Genomic DNA, 18,617 nt, shown 5'->3' on the forward strand with positions numbered 1-18,617 from the left:
TCCAAATGTGCTTTTATGTATAAAGACAAACTGAAGTAGCTCAATAATGACCAGAAGCAGGAAGTTGGACAGATTCCTGCCTCGCCCTTCCAGGTTCAAGGATATTAGGGCCATTTGCAGTAGCTACTATGTTTTCAGGGTCACTTTAGCATCAATCGCTGGACAGGAAACCCACAGTAACAGTGGCAATGTTGATTTTGCACCCTGTCACCCCATCATTAATCTGCATCAGTTCCTTGTGTTATCCCGATAGTTTCTCATGTATTTTGCTAACAAAAAGATCCCACGCAGAGATCAGGGAGGATATGTTTAAGTCTACTGAATGAGCTATAGCTGGGCCTTGTTTCCGTAAGTGGGAAGGAATGCATTGTTTGTAAACCTCTTCATGGTTGAATTATGACAAGCCATTTCCTTTCTTAGACTTAAATTTGATTCTATTTGGAAGACACATGTAAGGCAGTTCTCCGACAGAGGGATGAGCAAGGGACCACGCTCTGACAGACTGAAGGTTCAAGGGCCATGGAGTCACAGAGCTGGAGTATCACAGAGAGGTAAAAATTTAAAGACAAGAGTCTGTATAAGTAAATAATATTTTCATAAATGTTATATGTACTACATTATGGTGAGAGCGTTAAATATCTATCCATGCCTGAGACTGAGTGACAATAACAAGTACTCCCAGGTCATGACGTCTCGTTTCCTGTTTGACCTTTGATTTGAACCTACATGTTAATCTTAAGACAATCCTGAACTGGGACTCTCAAGGCCTTTTGTGTTTCCAATTTCTGAAACCTTTCTCCTTTTAGAAAATAGTCTGCATCCTCTATTCTTCCAACCAAAGTACATAACATTTTCCCACATTGTCTTCCATCGGCCACTACTTTGCCTATTCTCCAAGCCTGTCCAAATCCTTTTACAGCCTCCTGCTTCCCCAACAAGATCCATCCCCCCACGTGTCTTTGTGTCATCGGCAAACTGCGCAACAATGCCTTAGATTCCTTCATTCAGATCAATTTCCTGTGAGTTAAAAAAGTTAAAAATCTAACACTAAGTGAGAGTCCAACAGGTTTATTTGTAAGCACTAGCTCTCGGAGCGCTGTTCCTTCATCAGATGGTTGTGGAGTATAAGATTGTAAGACACAGAATTACACAGATCACAAGTACAGGGTAAAAACAAGGACTGCAGATGCTGGAAACCAGAGTCTAGATTAGAGTGGTGCTGGAAAAGCACAGCAGGTCAGGCAGCATCCGAGGAGCAGGAAAATTGACGATTCGGGCAAAAGCCCTTCATCAAGAATAGAGGCAGATCATAAGTACACCCCAGTCCAACACTGGCACCTCTAAATCAGCATTGTTCACAGATGTCTGTGGAAATTAGTAATCTTATTGAAAGAAGTTGACCACATTCAACAGTGAGTGAAATTTTGGGAAAACAAAAATAAGTTCAAACAGGACTTTTATTCTTTTGGAAAGGCTCGTCAGGAGTTCCTTTGGGTTCTGAAATGAGGTGAGCAATACTTGTGTTATAACGTTCTTGACTAAATATACAGTCAGTTCTTCTGTAACGCAATGGCTGTGCAACTCCATGTTATAGAGAAACGGCTCTTTAGAATCAGCATTTAAAGTATTGGTGATGTAATTGCATTAGATCCAACACACATTTTAAAATTTGGCGCTTCAGAAACAGCATCCCCAATTTGTCAATCATATTACAGTGAACTCACATTGGTGAAAGCTGAAAATGTGTTGCTGGAAAAGCGCAGCAGGTCAGGCAGCATCTAAGGAGCAGGAGAATCGATGTTTCGGGCATGAGCCCTTCACCTACTGCAAATTCTCTTTGAAGGATGCCTTGCTTGAAGAAGCTCTCTTCCTCCCTCTACAAGGATTTCAGTGTCTGCGGTCCTCACTTTCACATTGATGAAACACATGCTATAGCAGAATGGCCTGTATTCAAGCTCTCATACTCTAGAGTTTAGGGAGAAACCACTGAATGTTAAGGCAAGAACAGCCTACCCTGTTATGGGTTTTCAAAACTTATTTAGTAATAATGTCTAAATTCACCTCATATTGAGCTGGAGGCTAATTCAAGTTTCACTTTCACTGACCTTAACCTCCCCCCCCCCCCCCCCCCAAAAGATGCCTCAGCCTTGTGATCATTTGATCTCATCGAAAAATAAAGGCAGAAGAGAAAATTTTGAAAAACACATACAATTTAATTTAATGTCAGGATATCGGTCACACAAAGGCAACAATCAGCCGTGGTCTAGAATTGTGGGACAGGATTGATGGGCTGAATAGCCTGGCCCTATTCCTGCAGTGATAGAAAATACTCCTCAAAGTGGCTCTTCAGATTCCTGACGCCATGCAGAGGTTTGAACAGATGAGCAGGGATGTATCAATGAGCTGCTGTGAGCATTGAGGAGAAGAACAATAATCCTACACAGCCTGCCTTCACTTTCAATCATGTTGATCCTGTTTAGTCCTCTTAATGGACAGCAGGTCAGCAGAAAGGGCTGCTAACAGTTCGAGTGCATCGCACTAATGTTTGCTGATGTCTCTCTGCAGCTCGACAATAATCGTACTCTTTCCTATTATCATGGATTAATGAGCAGTGAGGACTCAGATGCTCCGCACTCTGCCAGCACCAAGATATATTCAGCAAAGTTTCCAAACTTAACCAAGCGGTGCCAAAGGTAAAGTTGCTTCTCCTCTTAGTATTCCTGTCGTTATAATCCAGGCCTGAACGGCTTAGTGCTCATTAGTGCAAAGCATTGTCAGATTGAACAGTGACTCACCTCGTAGTCTGAATGTTGTCTGCTCAAGTCCCCAGTACAGGTACTTGTGGAATTAAATATCAGTATGGGGAAGTGCTGCACTGCTGAAGGTGCTGCACTCTGGGTGAGAGAGTGAACCGAGCTCCTGCCTGCTTTCTGAAAGCTTCAGCACACGATTTTGAAGAAAAGTGGGTTTGCCCTTGGTATCCTGGCAGGTACAGGGGTTTAGAGACTATTGAAATTGGGGGGTGGGGGCGTGGAGGTTGGGGGGGTGGGGGGTAAATGAAGCTATCGTCTCAGTACTGGTGACCATGAATTGACTGGATTATCATCAAAATCACGCCAGGTTTACGAATCCTCTTTGTGACCGGAAATCTTCCTGGTCTCCAAATTCACGTCAGTGTGCTTGGCTTTTAATTGGACTCTAAAATGGCACAGTATTTTCACTCAGTTCCCGCATCCAGTGAATGATTGACATCAGCAGCACACCCCAATATTAAAGCATTTGGTCGTTGTCACATTATGGCAGTAAGATCTTGCTATGAACACATTGACTGCTGAGTTTCCTGATCACAGTTCAAAAGTATTCCTGTCGACTGTGAAGCACCTTGGGGCACCCTGAGGTCATGAAGGATGCTCTATCGTCTCTGATTTCCCACTGTGACAGCTCAGATAATAAGATGAGTTATTTTCCTTAACCATGCCTGGGAGGTCTTGTAGAACCTTGTGAAAACATTATCGTGCAGTGAAACATTATATCATTACCACAGAAGTAGAGAACTGTTCCTTTGCAGAAGGAGGCCATTTGGCCCATTGTACCTGCACCTGTTCTTCAAATGAGCATCGTTCCCTAGCACCAATCTCCTGTCTTTGCCCCATCCCCTTGCACACTATTTCTATTCAAATAATCATCCAGTGCCTCTCTTGAATGCCTCAATTGAACCTGCCTCCACCACACTGCGCGTTCCGTACCCTAACCACCTGCAGAATGAAAGAGATTTTTCTCACATCACCCTTGCATCCTTTGCACACTGCTTTAAATCAATTCCCTCTCGCTCTTGCCCTCTTTATGAGCCGGAACAGCTTCTCCCTATCATTGGACAATTCTACTTGGACAGAAGGGAGCTGAGAGGAGATCTGATTAAGGTATTCAAAATTACGAGTGGGCTGGACCGAGTAGAAATGGAAAAGCAGTTCCCATTTGTAAAAGAGAAGAGAACAAGGTGGCCGCATTGAAATACACAAGATTCTTCGGGATCTTGAAGGGGTAGATGTGGAAAGATTGCTTCCCCTTGTTGGAGAATCCAGGACCAAAGAGAATAATCTCAGAGGAAGAGATCGGACAGAGATAAGGAGGAATTTCCTCTCTCAGAGGATAGTAAATCTGTGGAATTCTTTGCCATGGAGGGCTGTCAAGCCTGGGTCATTGTTAATGGTCAAGGGTGAGGTTGGCAGATTTTAATTTGGAAGGGAATCAAGGATTATGAGGAAGACGCAGGAAAGTGGAGTTGAGGATTATCAGATCAGCCATTGAATGGAGGGTGGCGATCTCTGACCAGGTTGGCACAATCTCCTCTGCTGGTGGTGTGACCTCCTCTTCCAGTCCTCCAGATCCTGACTTCTCCACCACCCAGTGATCAAGGAGCTCCTGGGATCCGTCTTTAAGAACTGTGATGCCAGTTTCCCCTTCCCTGCCATCTCTCCTGAAGGCCTAAGCAAAGCCAAGATACACAGACCACAGCAGTTCTGGGAAGGAAAAGGCCTAGTGACTCAGGGAATCCCTACAGTGTGGAAACAGGCCCTTCGGCCCAACAAGTCCACACTGACCCTCCGAAGCATATCCCACCCAAGCCCATTCCCAATACTCTACATTTACCCCTGACTTAATGCATTAACCTACACAGCCCTAAACACTATGGGCAACTTAGCAAGGCCAATTCACCTAACCTGCACATTTTTGGATTGTGGAAAGAAACCCACGCAAGCACGGGGAGAATGTGCAAACTCCACACAGACAGTTGTTCGAGGCTGGAATCGAACCCCCGTCCCTAGCAGTGTGAGGCAGCAGTGCTAACCACTGAGCCACTGTGCTGCCCCATAGCATTATCTTTAGACTGTTAATCCAGAAACTCAGCTAACGACCTGGGTTCACATCCTGCCATGGCCTCTGGTGGAATTTGAATTCAATAAAGAATCTGGAATTTAGGATGGAATGATGACCATGAAGCCATTGTTGGGAAAAAAAAACCCATGTGGTTCACTAATGTGCTTCAGGGAAGGAAATCTGCCATCCTCACTAGGCCTACACGTGACTCCAAACCCACAGGAATGTGATTGACTCTTAACTGTCCTCTAGGCAATTAGGGATGGGTAATAAGTACTGGCCTAGCCAGAAATACCCACATCCTCTGAGTGAATAATAGTCCCAAAGGCTTGTATGGCCGTTTGCTGGTTTTCTAGAGGATCCCTGCTGAGTGGTGACTTCTGCGAGATAGTGTGGAGATAGGCTGTGGTACTTGCCGTTAAGAGCAGAAACAGTAATTAACATGACAGGCTTGGTAAGGTCATTCTTGCAGCGAGAATTACTCCGCAAATCTCAATGTGATTTGCACTTAGCAAAAACATTGCAAGGTTTAACCCTCAGCCTCTCTTCACCGTGGTGCCATTGACTCCAAAGTCTCCATCCCATAATAGCGTTCAAGAGAAGGTACTGAAAGTATATTGCATATTGAAGACTGCCGCTCAATCTGAATAAGCATCAGACGCACACTAATAGTAAAACCACCTTCTGTGTCTGTTCATAAAATGTGGAGCTGGAAGGACACAGGAGTCCTGATGAAGGGTCCTGACCCAAATTGTCGATTTTCCTGCTCCTCCAATGCTGCCTAATCTGCAGTGCCTTTCCAGCTCCACATTTTATTGACTCTAACTTCCAGCAACTGTAGCCCTTACTGTGTCTGTGTCTATTTTCTGGCGACGGTGTATATTTGGTAATATCAGCCCTTGCAAAATCTCTCAATTAAGTCAAGAGATCATGGGCCAATCTCCAATTGTAGACAAAAGTATGATTTAAACATTCAGATTAGAATGCAGCCGGTCTTGTAGTACAGCAGTAGTATCCCTGCCTCTGAGTCCGGAGGACCACGTTCAGATCCTACCTGCCCCAAGGGTGTGGTGGACCAGCTCTGAGCAGTTTGGTCAGATGGGTTGACTTTGGGTGCTATTTGAATGGAGGATGCTGGACACTCAGTAACCCCAGCTGGAGACCTGCTGCACTCAGAAACATAGTCCTCATTGCAATTTGGCAGGTGGCGAGACATTGAGCTTGTGGGTTCCTGGTTAAGCACTGTTGGGGGTTCTAGCTGGGGCAGGACCTAGTCTCTGAGCTGGTGCTGGATCAGCCTGGGGTTGATTAGGAAGATTTGGAGGCAAAGCAGTTAGAAGGGAGCTCGATTAGCAGAAACAGGGATACAACAGGATAATTTGGAGGCACCAGGTAGCAATCCTGACCTGTTGACTTCCCTTTGGATAGACTGTTGGCTGATGGAGCATAGTCCACCCGGTGCTGTCCTTAAACGGCAAACGGGTGTCCCATGTATGGTCTTCAAATAAAACACTGGCCCCTGGCAGCCCCTCATACCCAATGACCCAGTTCGGGCTGGTGCAATGCCCACTTCATGGTCAGCCTGGGGAGTGATTGTTGCTGCCATGGTAACAGCGGTAAAAGGGCTTGAAGTCGATTCTCCCGTGATTGGTACACTTTCGAACAATCTCCCCCAAACACGAGGCTTACGGATCTCCTGCAGGAAAGGTGCATGGAAGTTACCAGCTTTTTGTGACAGCCCGAATATTAATCTGAGTAAGAAATGCATGAGACCAAAAGTGCCATTCATTTAACCTTTGTTGGGAAGCCAGCCCCTATAATGTTCATCCATTTTCTTACCCAGATGACTTGCTGCGACTATATTTTATATATATTATAAGAGGTGCTGAAAATTCAGGATTAAAATCAGAAAATGCTGCATATATATATAGTTTTAATCTTGAATTTGCAGCATGTCTTATCTTTTCAACCTTATTTATGTTGGCTCATATAAGAACGTAAAAGAATCGGTAAGATCCAGTTAGTAGTCATTTCAACATGAGCCAGAAGGCTGAGTATTCAAACCCCACTCGCAGACATGAGCTCACAGCCTTGCCCTGCTGATGTAGTACCAAGGGGGTTGCTGCACTGCTGAACCGTTGAGGGAGACAGTAAACGAAGGCTGGTTTGGTTTCAGAGCACTACACAAGGAATTCCTTTGAGCAGAAAGAGGGCATTGGATAATTATATCCATTGGATAGAAATGGCACTAGATAATAGAACTGGTACAGACATGATGGGCTGAGTAACATCTATCTACACCATATTGACTCTGTGTCCTAGCTGCTACTTTTTCTTCAGTTATTTAAATATGTATTGTGACAAAATACAGTGAAAAGTGTTGCACCACTTAAAACAAAGAAAAATAAACCAAAACATAGGATATGCCAGAGGATGTGCTGAAGGCTGGTACAATGGCAACATTTAAGAGGCATTTGGATGGGTATATGAATAGGAAGGGTTTGGAGAGATATGGGCTGGGTGCTGGCAGGTGGGACTAGATTGGGTTGGGATATCTGGTCGGCATGGACTGGTTGGACCGAAGGGTCTGTTTCCATGCTGTACATCACTATGACTCTATATAAAGGCAAAAAAAAATGAAGGAATAATGGAAGTGTCCAACTTCACAGTCCTTCTGGTTAAGTGCTCCATCATGGCCATGGGCCTAGTGGCCAGGAATCAGTCCCCATGCTGCTGGACTGAGAGTTGCCACTCTTTGGCACCATCTCACTCCCATGACCTCCTTGCCGCTGCGAATCCTCACTGGAACTCACCAATGCAGATGCCACCAATGCTGCCAGGTACTGTGTCGCCCCAAACCCATCTCCACCGCTGCCATGTATCTGCTTTGGGCCCACTTCACCAATACAGCTGCTGCTGATGTCACTAGATTTTGTACTAGGCCCAAATTCACCCACGCTGATGCCTCCTGGAATCTGCACTGGATGCTGCCAGGAGCCTGAACTCTCCTCGGCACAGCAGCCATGTGTTGGTGCTAGGACTATCTCAATGATGCAGAAGTCACCAGGAAATCAAACCCATCCCCAATTCCACCACCACAAGTCCACGCTGCTGAGCCTACTGGAGTCCGCACTGCTGGGCCTACTGGATTCTGCACTGCTGGGCCCACTCGAGTCCACACTAATGGGCTACTGGATTCTGCACTGCTGGGCCTAGTGGAGTCCATGCTACTGGGCCTACTGGAGTCCACACTACTGGACCTACTGGATTCTGCACTGCTGGGCCTACTGGAGTCCACACTGCTGGGCCTACTGGAGTCCATACAGTTGAACCTACTGGAGTCCACATTGCTGGGCCTACTGGACTCCATGCTGCTGGGCCTACTGGAGTCCACGCTGCTGGGCCTACTGGAGTCCACACTGCTGGGCCTACTGGAGTCCGCACTGCTGGGCTCACACACTACCGCCGATACCATTACCACAAGCGGGCTCTTCGCCACGAGGTAAGTAAAATAAAACAGAAGAGAAGAAAAATATTCTGAGAGAAGAGAGAAAAAGAAAAGAAATAAAAAGACAAGTGGACAAAGCAGATGAGCCCCAGACTCAGAACTCCTACTCCACCATCATCTAACCAGAAGTATGAATTAGTGTCACTGAAACGGATTATGTAGTTATTATCACACTGTGATGTGTAGGGGTTGGCTGTGTTAAAATTCTCTGCTCCGTTTTCGACATTACAGCAGTCAGTATCCTTCAAAAGTATTTCACAGGGCGGTAAACATTGCTAACTGGAGAATCGGCAGTCATAAAAGGCAAACGCACGTCTGAAAGCCTCCCTTCCTCCCCTTTTCCTCAACTTGGACTGGAGCCTGTGAGGGTTGAGTTTCAGGTGTCCGCCTCCTCAAAGGCAGGAGACAGGAAGGTCACTTGCCGAGGGGCAGCTCAGCGATCAGAAATGGCAAGAAATGACAGCGAATGCAGCATGAATCTGTCACTGTGAGTAAAATGGGAACAGGGAGGGTGGTTATGTGGGGGAAGCAAGTCCAGTACACTGCTTTGCCTGGTTCCACGAGAATCATGCAAAACTTTCTGTTGACGAGCATGTTCACGTAAATGTATATGTGATAGTGCCCTGCACTCCGAGAAAGCTAATACAAAGGCCTGCAGTCTACTTAGTTATTCAGTCGTCAGCTGGTGATTGGAACAGCAGGATTCCCTGACTAAGACGTCTATTGTATGTGCAATTTGATACACCTTGCACAGTCTTGAAGAAGTCAATGCAATCGAACAATTGCTCCTAGCTACCAGTTAAGCAGGAATTATAATCGGCTGCTGCAATTCTTGACGTTAGATCGATTAAGAACTAGCTACTGAGCTTCAGTCTCCTCATGCACAAGCAATCTGTAAATGCTGGATGATTGTTTCTGAGCTGCAGTGTCCTGTTACATTCAGCTGCTTTCGCTTCCTGCTCGTGTTTCTCGGGTATCGTCCATGTACAATTGCAACCATCTTCAATGTTTTACCAAATGATGTTTCTTCTGTCCAGGCCCCGTTCCCCTGACATATGGGCATGTGCAATTGGACCAGAAGTAGGCCCTTCAGCCCCGTGAGCCTGCTCTGCTATTCAAAAAAGATCATGGCTGCTCTGTTTGTGTTCCAAATCCAACATTCCATTCTTCACCACTGCCCCCGATGACCTTTGATTCCTTTGCCTATCTTATAGAATCGTAGAGTCATACAGCACAGAAACAGACCCTTTAGTCCAACTCGTCCATGCCGACCAGATATCCTAAATAGATCTAGTCCCATTTACCAGCACTTGGCCCATATCCCTCGAAACCCTTCCTATTCATATACCCATCCAGATGCCTCTTAAATGTTGTAATTGGACCAGCCTCCACCACTCCCTCTGGCAGCTCATTCCTTACACGCACCATCCTTTGCGTAAAATAAAGTTGTCCCTTTGGTCCCTTTTTAATCTTTCCTCTCTCAATTTTAAGCTATGCCCTCTAGTTTTGGACTCCTCTACTTTTGGAAGAAAGACCTTAATTGTTCATTCTATCCATGCCCCTCATGATTTTATAAACTTCGATAAGGTCACCCCTCAGCCTCTGATGCTCCAGGGAAAACAGCCCTAGTCTATTCAGCCTCTCCCTAGAGCCCAAACTCTCCAATCCTGGCCACATCCTGGCAAATATTTTCTGTACCCTTTCAAGTTTCACAACATCTTTCCTCCAGCAGGAAGAGCAGATTGGAAAGCAATATTCCAAAAGGCAAAGAGTTCCAAAGACTTGTAACACCCTTTATAAAATAAACCTTCACTTCTGTCTTAAGTGAATGATCCTTCATTTTAAAACCATAGATTTACGCACAAGAGAAAACATCATTTGCATATTATCCTTATCAAGACCATTCAGGGTCTTATTTGCTTTGATTGAGTCACATCTCATTTTTGTAAACTCCAGCTGAAACAAGCCCAACCTCTCACCATAAGGACATAAGATGTCGGAGCAGGCCATTGACTTCACTTTGCCATGGCTGAGTCATGGCTGATCGGATAATCCTCAACTCCACTTTCTAGTTTTTTTTCCCCATAACCCTTAATTCCCCTTACTGCTGAAAAACCCAAGCCTTCAATTTACTTTATGACCTAGGCTCTGTAACTCTTTATAATAAAGAATTCCCACTAATCTCTAAGAGAAGAAATCCATCCTCATGTTTTTCTTAAATAGACAAATCCGTAATGTGAGATGATGCTCTCTGGTCCTACATTCTCCCACAAGGCGAACCTTTCCTTTTCCAGGACCATCAACTCCCTGAAGAATCTTGTATTTTTCAAGATGGTTGCCTCTCAATCTTCTAAGTTGCAATAAGCATAGGACCAATCTATTCAACCTTTCCTCAAAAGACAGTCCCTCCCTATCTGATGTCAGTCCTGTGAGTATTCACCGGACTGCCTCCAATGACAGTATATTGTTCTTCAGATAAGGGGCCTAAAACTGCTCACAGTATTCCAGTTGTGGCCTGACTAGTGCCGTGTATCATTTTAGCAAAGCTTCCCTACCCCATTCCCTGTGAAATAAAGGCCAACATTCTTTTGCCTTCTGTGTTACCCACTCAACTTGGGTGCTGGCATTTTGTGATTTATGAAAATCCCTCTTTGCTGGAACTTTCTGCAATCTTTCTGTACTTAAATAATATTCAGCTCCTTTATTTTTCCTGCCAAAGCACATAACCTCATGTTTTCTTGCATTATGTTTCACCTCCATTTTAAACTCTTTATATCCTTCTGTAGACTCTGTAAAATACTCACTACTCACTACTTCCCAATGACTTTTGTGTCATCCACAACTTGCCTGTAATAAATTCACTTTCTTCATCCAGAACAATATCTCATCAGAGCTTAAACAGACTCAAAATATTAGCTCTGTTTCTTTCACCACAGATGCTGCCAGACCTGCTGAGTTTTCTCAGCATTCTCCATTTGATCCTTGCTTTTATGTTCATTTCCTCTCATTATGAAGGAAAACGTCCCATCTGACATCCTCATTAACGAGTTGTATGGAGGGGGAAAGTGAAATGACTGAATTGAAAAGGCCACAGTTGACAAGTGTGGACTTGAGTAATCCTTGCAAAATTGGAACAAATGAGAATCAAGGAGAATATTCTCTGGTGATTGGAGTAATTCAGGGCAGCTAAGGTGGCTCAGTAGTTAGCACTACTGCTTGACGCTGCCAGGGACCTTGGTTCAAATCCAACGATAAGGGAACTGGCTGTGTAGTGTTTGCACATTCTCCCCATGTGAGTTGCTGCTAGGTGCTCTGGTTTGATCCCATATTCCAAAGGTGGGTAAGATAGATGGATTGGCCATGTTAAATTTCCCTGTAGTGTCCAGTGATGTTTAGGTTAGATGGATTAGCCATGGCCTTAGGGCTAAAAGGATCAAAAGGCACAGGAGAAAATGGAAATGGGGACTGAATTGGATGATCAGCCATGATTATATAGAATAGTGGAGAAGGCTCAAAGATTCAGAGATGTTTCCAGTGCAGAAAAAGCTATTTGGCCCATTGAGTCTGCATCAATATAACCATCACTAAAGGCAAGTCGATTCTAATTTCCCACACTTGTCCTAATCCTTGAATGTTATGACATTTGAAAAGCTCATCCAAATATATTTTAAAGGTTGTGAGGTTTCCAGCCTCTACTACCTTCCAAGACAGTGGATTCCAGATTCCCACCGCCGGCTGAGTGAAAACGTTTTGTTCCCAAATCCCCTGCGAATCACCTGTCCCTCACCATAAAACTATGCTCTCTTGTGATTGACTCCACAACCAAGGGGAGCAGTGGCTATCTATTCATCCTTTCCATACCCCTTATAATCTTATACACCTCAATCATGTCCTCCTTTAGTCTTTTCTGCTCTAAAAATGACAATCCAAGTATATCTATTCTCTCCTTCTCGCTCAATTTCTCCATTTGAGTGAATATTCCGGTGAACCCTCTCTGTACCCCCTCTAGTGCTATCACATCCTTGCTGTAGTGAGGTGACCAGACCTGCACACAGTACTTTAGCTGTGACCTGATTAGCACTCTGTACAATTCCAATATTACCTCTTTGCTCGTATATTCTATGCCATAGCTGATGAAAATAAATATTCTGTATGCCTTCCTAACCATCCTACTCATGTGCTTTGCTGGCTTCAGGAATCTATGAATGCTTACCCCAAGTTCCCTCTGTTCCTCTGAGCTACCCTGTGTCCTGCCATTCATTAAATACTCCCTCATCTTTTTTTTCCTTCCAAAGTGCATCACCTCGCACTTATCAGGATTAAATACCATCTGCCATTGTTCTGCCCATCTCACCAACCCATCTATATCTTCTTATAACCTATAATCATCTTACTTGTTAATAACCACTCGACCAATCTTGGTGTCATCTGATAACTTGTTTAGCAAGAGCCAAATGGCTTCATCGTGTTCCCATTTTCTGTGTTTGTGTTACTACAGCACTTTACAAGGCTTGGTGTTATGTTGCATTGACAATTCTCATTTGAATCTTCTTGAGATGTTTATTGAGTTAAAGATGCTTACATTAATTAAAGTTATAAATCACGCAACACCAGGTTACAGTCCGACTGGTTTATTTGGAAGTACTCGCTTTCAGAGTGCTGCTCCTTCATCAGGTGGTTGTGGAGTAAAAGATTGTAGGATACAGAATTTATAGCAAAAGTTTACAGTGTGATGTAACTGAAATTATATATTGAAAAAGACCTGGATTGTTCATTAAGTCTCTCAACCACCTTATTATGGAGCAGCACTCCGAAAGTTAGTGCTTCCAAATAAACCTGTTGGACTGTAACCTGGTGTTGTGTGATTTTTAACTGTACATCCTAGTCCAACACCGGCATCTCCAAATCATTAAACAAACTACTCTAAATCCAGGACTTTCTGAATTAGTATGTCCAATTAGCACACCTATTTGTGTGGAAAAATCTATATCTTGGCATTGTAGTGTGAATTTAGATTTTCATTTGGAGACTATGGAGTTATGGACTCCATCACAGACTTTGGAATCACAAAAATGCATGTGAGTTAAATAGGTGAGATGTTCAAGCAAACATTATTTAAATAAAAAACAAAAACAGAAATTGTTGGAAAATCTCAGAAGAGCTGGCAGCATCTATGGAGAGGAGTCAGAGTTAATGCTTCAGATCCCGAAACGTGCACTGATTTCTCTCCACAGATACTGCCAAGCCTCCTGACGTTTCCCAGCAATTTTGGTTTTTGCTTCTGATATCCAGCATCTGCAGTTCTTTCAGTTTTTTTATTTAAACGATTAGTGGGGCTGAATTATTCAAATGCAAACCACTTTTATAGCAGATGATTACTTGCAACTCTGCAAATTTTGGTACAGAATTTTGAAACAACTTTGATGAGTTATAAGAAGAATAAAACACACGTTGCTGCAGAAGTTACACTTCTTATTTTCAAAGGCAGTTGGTGATCACTTCTGTGGCTAAAATGGGATCACAGCTAATGTGACGTTAAAAGGCACTGATGAGCAACTTACAATGCACCAGTGCACATGGGATTTCTATGCATGTGAACCTAGCTCCTAGTTTCATGTACTCTGTAAAGATGATTTGGCCCAAGTTCACTTAATTATCTAGTTCTGTTGAAAAAGGATTGTTCTCTTCCACGCAACCTCCCAAAACTCACCATGATATTTCTGGATTAAATTTAGTAATCACTTAGAGTTGATATTGAAATGACATAGACTGTGGTATATCCAAACATTAAGCTATCCCTCAGTCCTCTACATTGAATCCAGTTTATTCAGCCTCTCCTCATAGGACAACACACTCTTCACAGGAGCCAATCTACTCTTGGGGTGGCAGATTTAAAGCAGACATGAGGAGGAATTACTTCTCTCAAACTATAGAATTCATTAGCCCAGAATATGATGGATGCTTGGACACTGGATAAATTTAAGGAGGAAATAGACAGATTTTTAACTAATAATGGGATGAAGATATTGGGGAGTGGGCAAGAAAATGAAGTGAATGCATGATCGCATTAAGTTATAGAGCCGGCTCAATTGCCTACTCCTGCTGCTAGTACTTATGTTCAAAGACCAAGAGCATGTGCTTACATTTATGTCTTGAAATGATTCCTTGTGGCTACAAAGAGCAGAACCCGAAGAATAATAAATTGTTAGGTACTTCCTTAGCAGCATTCACTTCCCAACAGACATCCAGCCTCAGGCATGTCTGACACTGTTTGCACTTTGAAGTGAATGAACTGCTAAGCCTTGAGTAGTTCCTTTTAATTCATAAGACATTATGAATATTGCTTGCAAATATTTCAGTGTAGATTCGTACAGAGCCAGAGCAACACATCAAGGTTATAGTGGGCTTGGTACAAAAAAAGCCTTGACAACCACTGCAAGAGATGTGTTACTGATCTGATCCACACAGAGAATGTTCAATGCAGTTCCAGAATTTACTGCAGTTGTCCTCCTCATGCAACAAATTGGGAATGGAATAAATTCCTGATGGGAAAAGTCAAAAATCACACAATACCAGGTTATCGTCCAATAGGTTTAATTAGAAGCACCAGCTTAACCTGGTGTTGTGTGATTTTTAACTTTGTACACCCCAGTCCAACACCAGCATCTCCAAATCTTGATGTGAAAAATATGTGTCGGCGTCATGACTGGGAAAAATTAAGTTTTCTTTGCACAAAGCCGTCATCGGATCAACAGGCCAAATAGCCGTATTTTCCACTGTAACTGTGATATGATCCTATAATTCTAATGGCATGCAGTAAATAGAAAAACATGTAGAATTTGTATTATAAAATGAACATGATCATATTGAATAGCAGAGCAGACTCAAGGGCCAAATGGGAGACAGTGAGGACTGCTGATGCTGGAGATCAGAGTTGAAAGTGTGTTGCTGGAAAAGCACAGCAGGTCAGGCAGCATCCGAGGAGCAGCAGAATCAATATTTTAGGTTTAAGCCTTCATCAGGAATGAGGCTTGTGGAAGGCCAAATGGCCTACTCCTGCTCCTAGTCTCTATGAAAAGGTGAATAGTAAAACATTGTTGATGTCGACGTATAAAAGGGATGAGGTAATGGGAGAAATCGTTGGTGCCAAATGAGTGGTTTTTCTGCCTGCCAGTTGTCATTACTGTGCAGCCTGTGCTGTTTTAAGGCTCAGACCTTAGCTGCCTCAATGCATCAAGCAATGTGTGCCAAAACAATGCTTTTCTACCACAAATGGGGAGTGCTGGAAACTCAGTGAGCTCGGCAGTTATTGGTTCTACCAAAAAAAATGAAAGTTCAGAAAGATTTGGGGTCTTTTTTTTTAGGCTTGCTGATTAGCTTGGTACTTTTGGAACATCCAAGGATAAACCTCCCTGGTTTCTCTCAAAATTTTACAATCCAGTCTATTTTCTGCAGAGTGCATTAATTCACAATGAGTGCAAAACTGGTTGCCAATGTTTCATCTCTGATTTTGTATGTATTTTCAATTTTTACTTTTAACACTTAAACCTTTTGCTGTTTTATTGTTTAAGCAATAACTATGCAGTTTTCATGCAAAACCTCCATAGAAACTTGAGCATTAGAGTGTTTCTCTAACACAGTGTTCTGATTAGATTCCGTACAGTGTGGAAACAGGCCATTGGGCCCAACCAGTCCACACTAACCCTCTGAAGAGTAACCCATCCAGACCCATATCCCTCTGACTAAGGCACCTAGCACTATGGGCAATTTAGCATGGCCAATTCACCTGACCTGCACATCTTTGGACTGCGGGAGGAAACCAGAGCACCCACAGAAAACTTGCACAGACACGTGGAGAATGTGCAAACTCCACACAGCTGGAATCGAACCTGGGACCCTGGTGCTATGAGGCAGCAGTGCTAACCACTGAGCCACCATGCCACCTGTTCTGCTAGAATCATTTTTCCACTTATCTCTGCAGGAATTAGCATTCCTGGTTGACACTAGCCTCAGATACTAAACCTTTTCCTGTTTCCTGCCCTTTAGAACATTTCCCAGGTGTCACCTTTGTGCAGTGTGGTGCTGCATAGTTCTTGGGGCGGTTAAGAATTTATTTTGTGCTGACCGTAATTTTGAATAACCTAAGAATAAGGGCGAAGCCTTACAAGGCTGAGGTCAGGAAGTGCTTAGATAAATTTCTCAAAAATCTGCTAAAACTTTCAAAACACAGATTGGTTCATCTTTTTTAGACAAGAGCATTAACAGTATGGAACCAAAGATCTAATTGAATGACAGAACGGGACCAAGATTTTGAATGACATTGTCTGATGTCTCTAACTGCAATGTTACAAATGTCTCACATATCACTTTGATGTATTCAAGAGAACTGGTATGAAAGACAAAAAAAGGCTCCATGTGATGTTTCATTAATATTCACTTGAATTGTGGAGAAACAATGTTATGCATTATAAGAGAGAAAGTATTAATAATTTATGCACAGATGTTTAAAATCACTGGATGCAGTTTCTATATGGCTAGTGTTTTGCACAATCTTCCAATGGATTTACATTTCTTCACTTGGTGAAATCACTTCATCTTCCACTTCATGAGAATACCACACTACCCTTGCAGATAAACTTGTAAAAACCGTGAAACGTTTTCCAGGTTTATTGTGCTTAATTGAATTTAATGCTGTTATTTCATAACAAAAGGAATTGAGTATAGAAGCAAAGCGGTCCATCTGCAGCTGTACAGGGCCCTGGTGAGACCGCACCTGGAGTACTGTGTGCAGTTTTGGTCTCCAAATTTGAGGAAAGACATTCTGCCTATTGTGGGAGTGCAGGTTCATGAGGTCAATTCCCGGAATGGTGGGACTATCTTACACTGAAAGCTTGGAGCGACTGGGCGTGTATACCCTTGAGTTTAGAAGGCTGAGAGGGGATCTGATTGAAACGTATAAAATTATTAAAGGATTTGACACTCTGGAGGCAGGAAGCATGTTTCCGCTGTTGGGTGAGTCCCGAATCAGAGGACACTGTTTAAAAATAAAGGGTAGGCTACTTAGAACAGAGTTGAGGAGAAGCTTCTTCACCCAGAGAGTGGTGGGTGTATGGAATGCTCTGCCCCAGAAGGCAGTGGAAGCCTAGTCTCTGGATACTTTCAAAAAAGAGTTGGATAGAGCTCTTAAGGATAGTGGAATCAAGGGTTATGGGGATAAGGCAGGAACAGGATACTGATTGCGGATGATCAGCCATGATCATAATGAAAGGGGAGAATGACCTACTCCTGCACCTATTGTCTATTGTCTATTGTCTGTCTAAACATGTGTACAGTCTAAACTGTAAATGTCAATGAATATTGTTATGTTACTATAATCTACAGGCAGATGAAGTCGAAACAAGATGGTCCTGGGATTTATAATCTTACACTCTGCCTACACATTTTAAACTCTTCAAGGTCTTACTAGGTTTTCTGCTAAACATTGTTGAACGATATGATAACATTTTCAGCAAACTCTGCATCAGATTCCTCACAATGGTTATGTCTGTCATTCATACTATCATTCATTTTATATTATTTTCTTTTCCCAGGCTCACCTTGTAATTGTTCACTTATCTATTCATTTATCCATCAAATCTCTCAATCCATCCAAATCTTTCTGTATTTCATAGATCATGGAATCTCTCCAGTGAGGAAGCAGGCCATTCAGCCTATCAAGTCTACACTGACCCTCTGAAGTGGAGTCCACCCAAACCCACTCCTCCTATCCTGTTCCTGTAACCATGCATTTCCCATAGCTAATCCACCTCGCTTGAACATCCATGGATACTATGGTCAATTTAAAATGGTCAATCCACCGAACCGGCACATCTTTGGACTGACCTGTTTGGATGTTCTCTCTTCTTTCCTCTAGTTTTGTGTATCAAAACTAGGTTACTGTCCCCAAAACAAGACCACATTAGCAAATTATCTGCTTCATGTCTTTGAAAATTGGGCCACACATTTTAGGTTCAGTGTCAGTGACAACAGAAGGGACAAGACATACCAATCTTTCTTCTGAAACCACACTTCATCAATGAAAACTGAGTGTTCTGTGAGATTTGGCTTTTCAGATCCCACCGGGTTGCTATCTTGCTGGTAAATTGTCTGATGACATGACCAGTGGAGTGCCACAAGGATCGGTGCTGGGTCCTCTACTTTTTGTCATTTACTTAAATGACTTGGATGCGAG

The 18,617-nt window shown here is 43.2% G+C and overlaps 1 protein-coding gene across 4 annotated transcripts in view; it reads left to right on the plus strand.

Moving 5' to 3' along the window:
* Positions 1-444: 444 nt before the first annotated feature.
* wdr17 (WD repeat domain 17) overlaps positions 445-18,617 on the plus strand; it is a 159,162-nt gene continuing 140,989 nt past the window's right edge. The window contains exons 1-2 of one of the 4 annotated variants that reach the window (XM_043704725.1): positions 445-551; positions 2,566-2,693. The gene's annotated coding sequence lies outside the window, so the exon portion shown is untranslated. Of the gene's footprint in view, positions 552-2,230; positions 2,694-2,906; positions 2,990-18,617 lie in introns of those variants that run through there. The other 3 variants (XM_043704714.1, XM_043704734.1, XM_043704743.1) reach the window with 3 other exon arrangements.

Source organism: Chiloscyllium plagiosum, chromosome 2, assembly GCF_004010195.1.
Source record: "Chiloscyllium plagiosum isolate BGI_BamShark_2017 chromosome 2, ASM401019v2, whole genome shotgun sequence".
NCBI lineage: Eukaryota > Metazoa > Chordata > Chondrichthyes > Orectolobiformes > Hemiscylliidae > Chiloscyllium > Chiloscyllium plagiosum.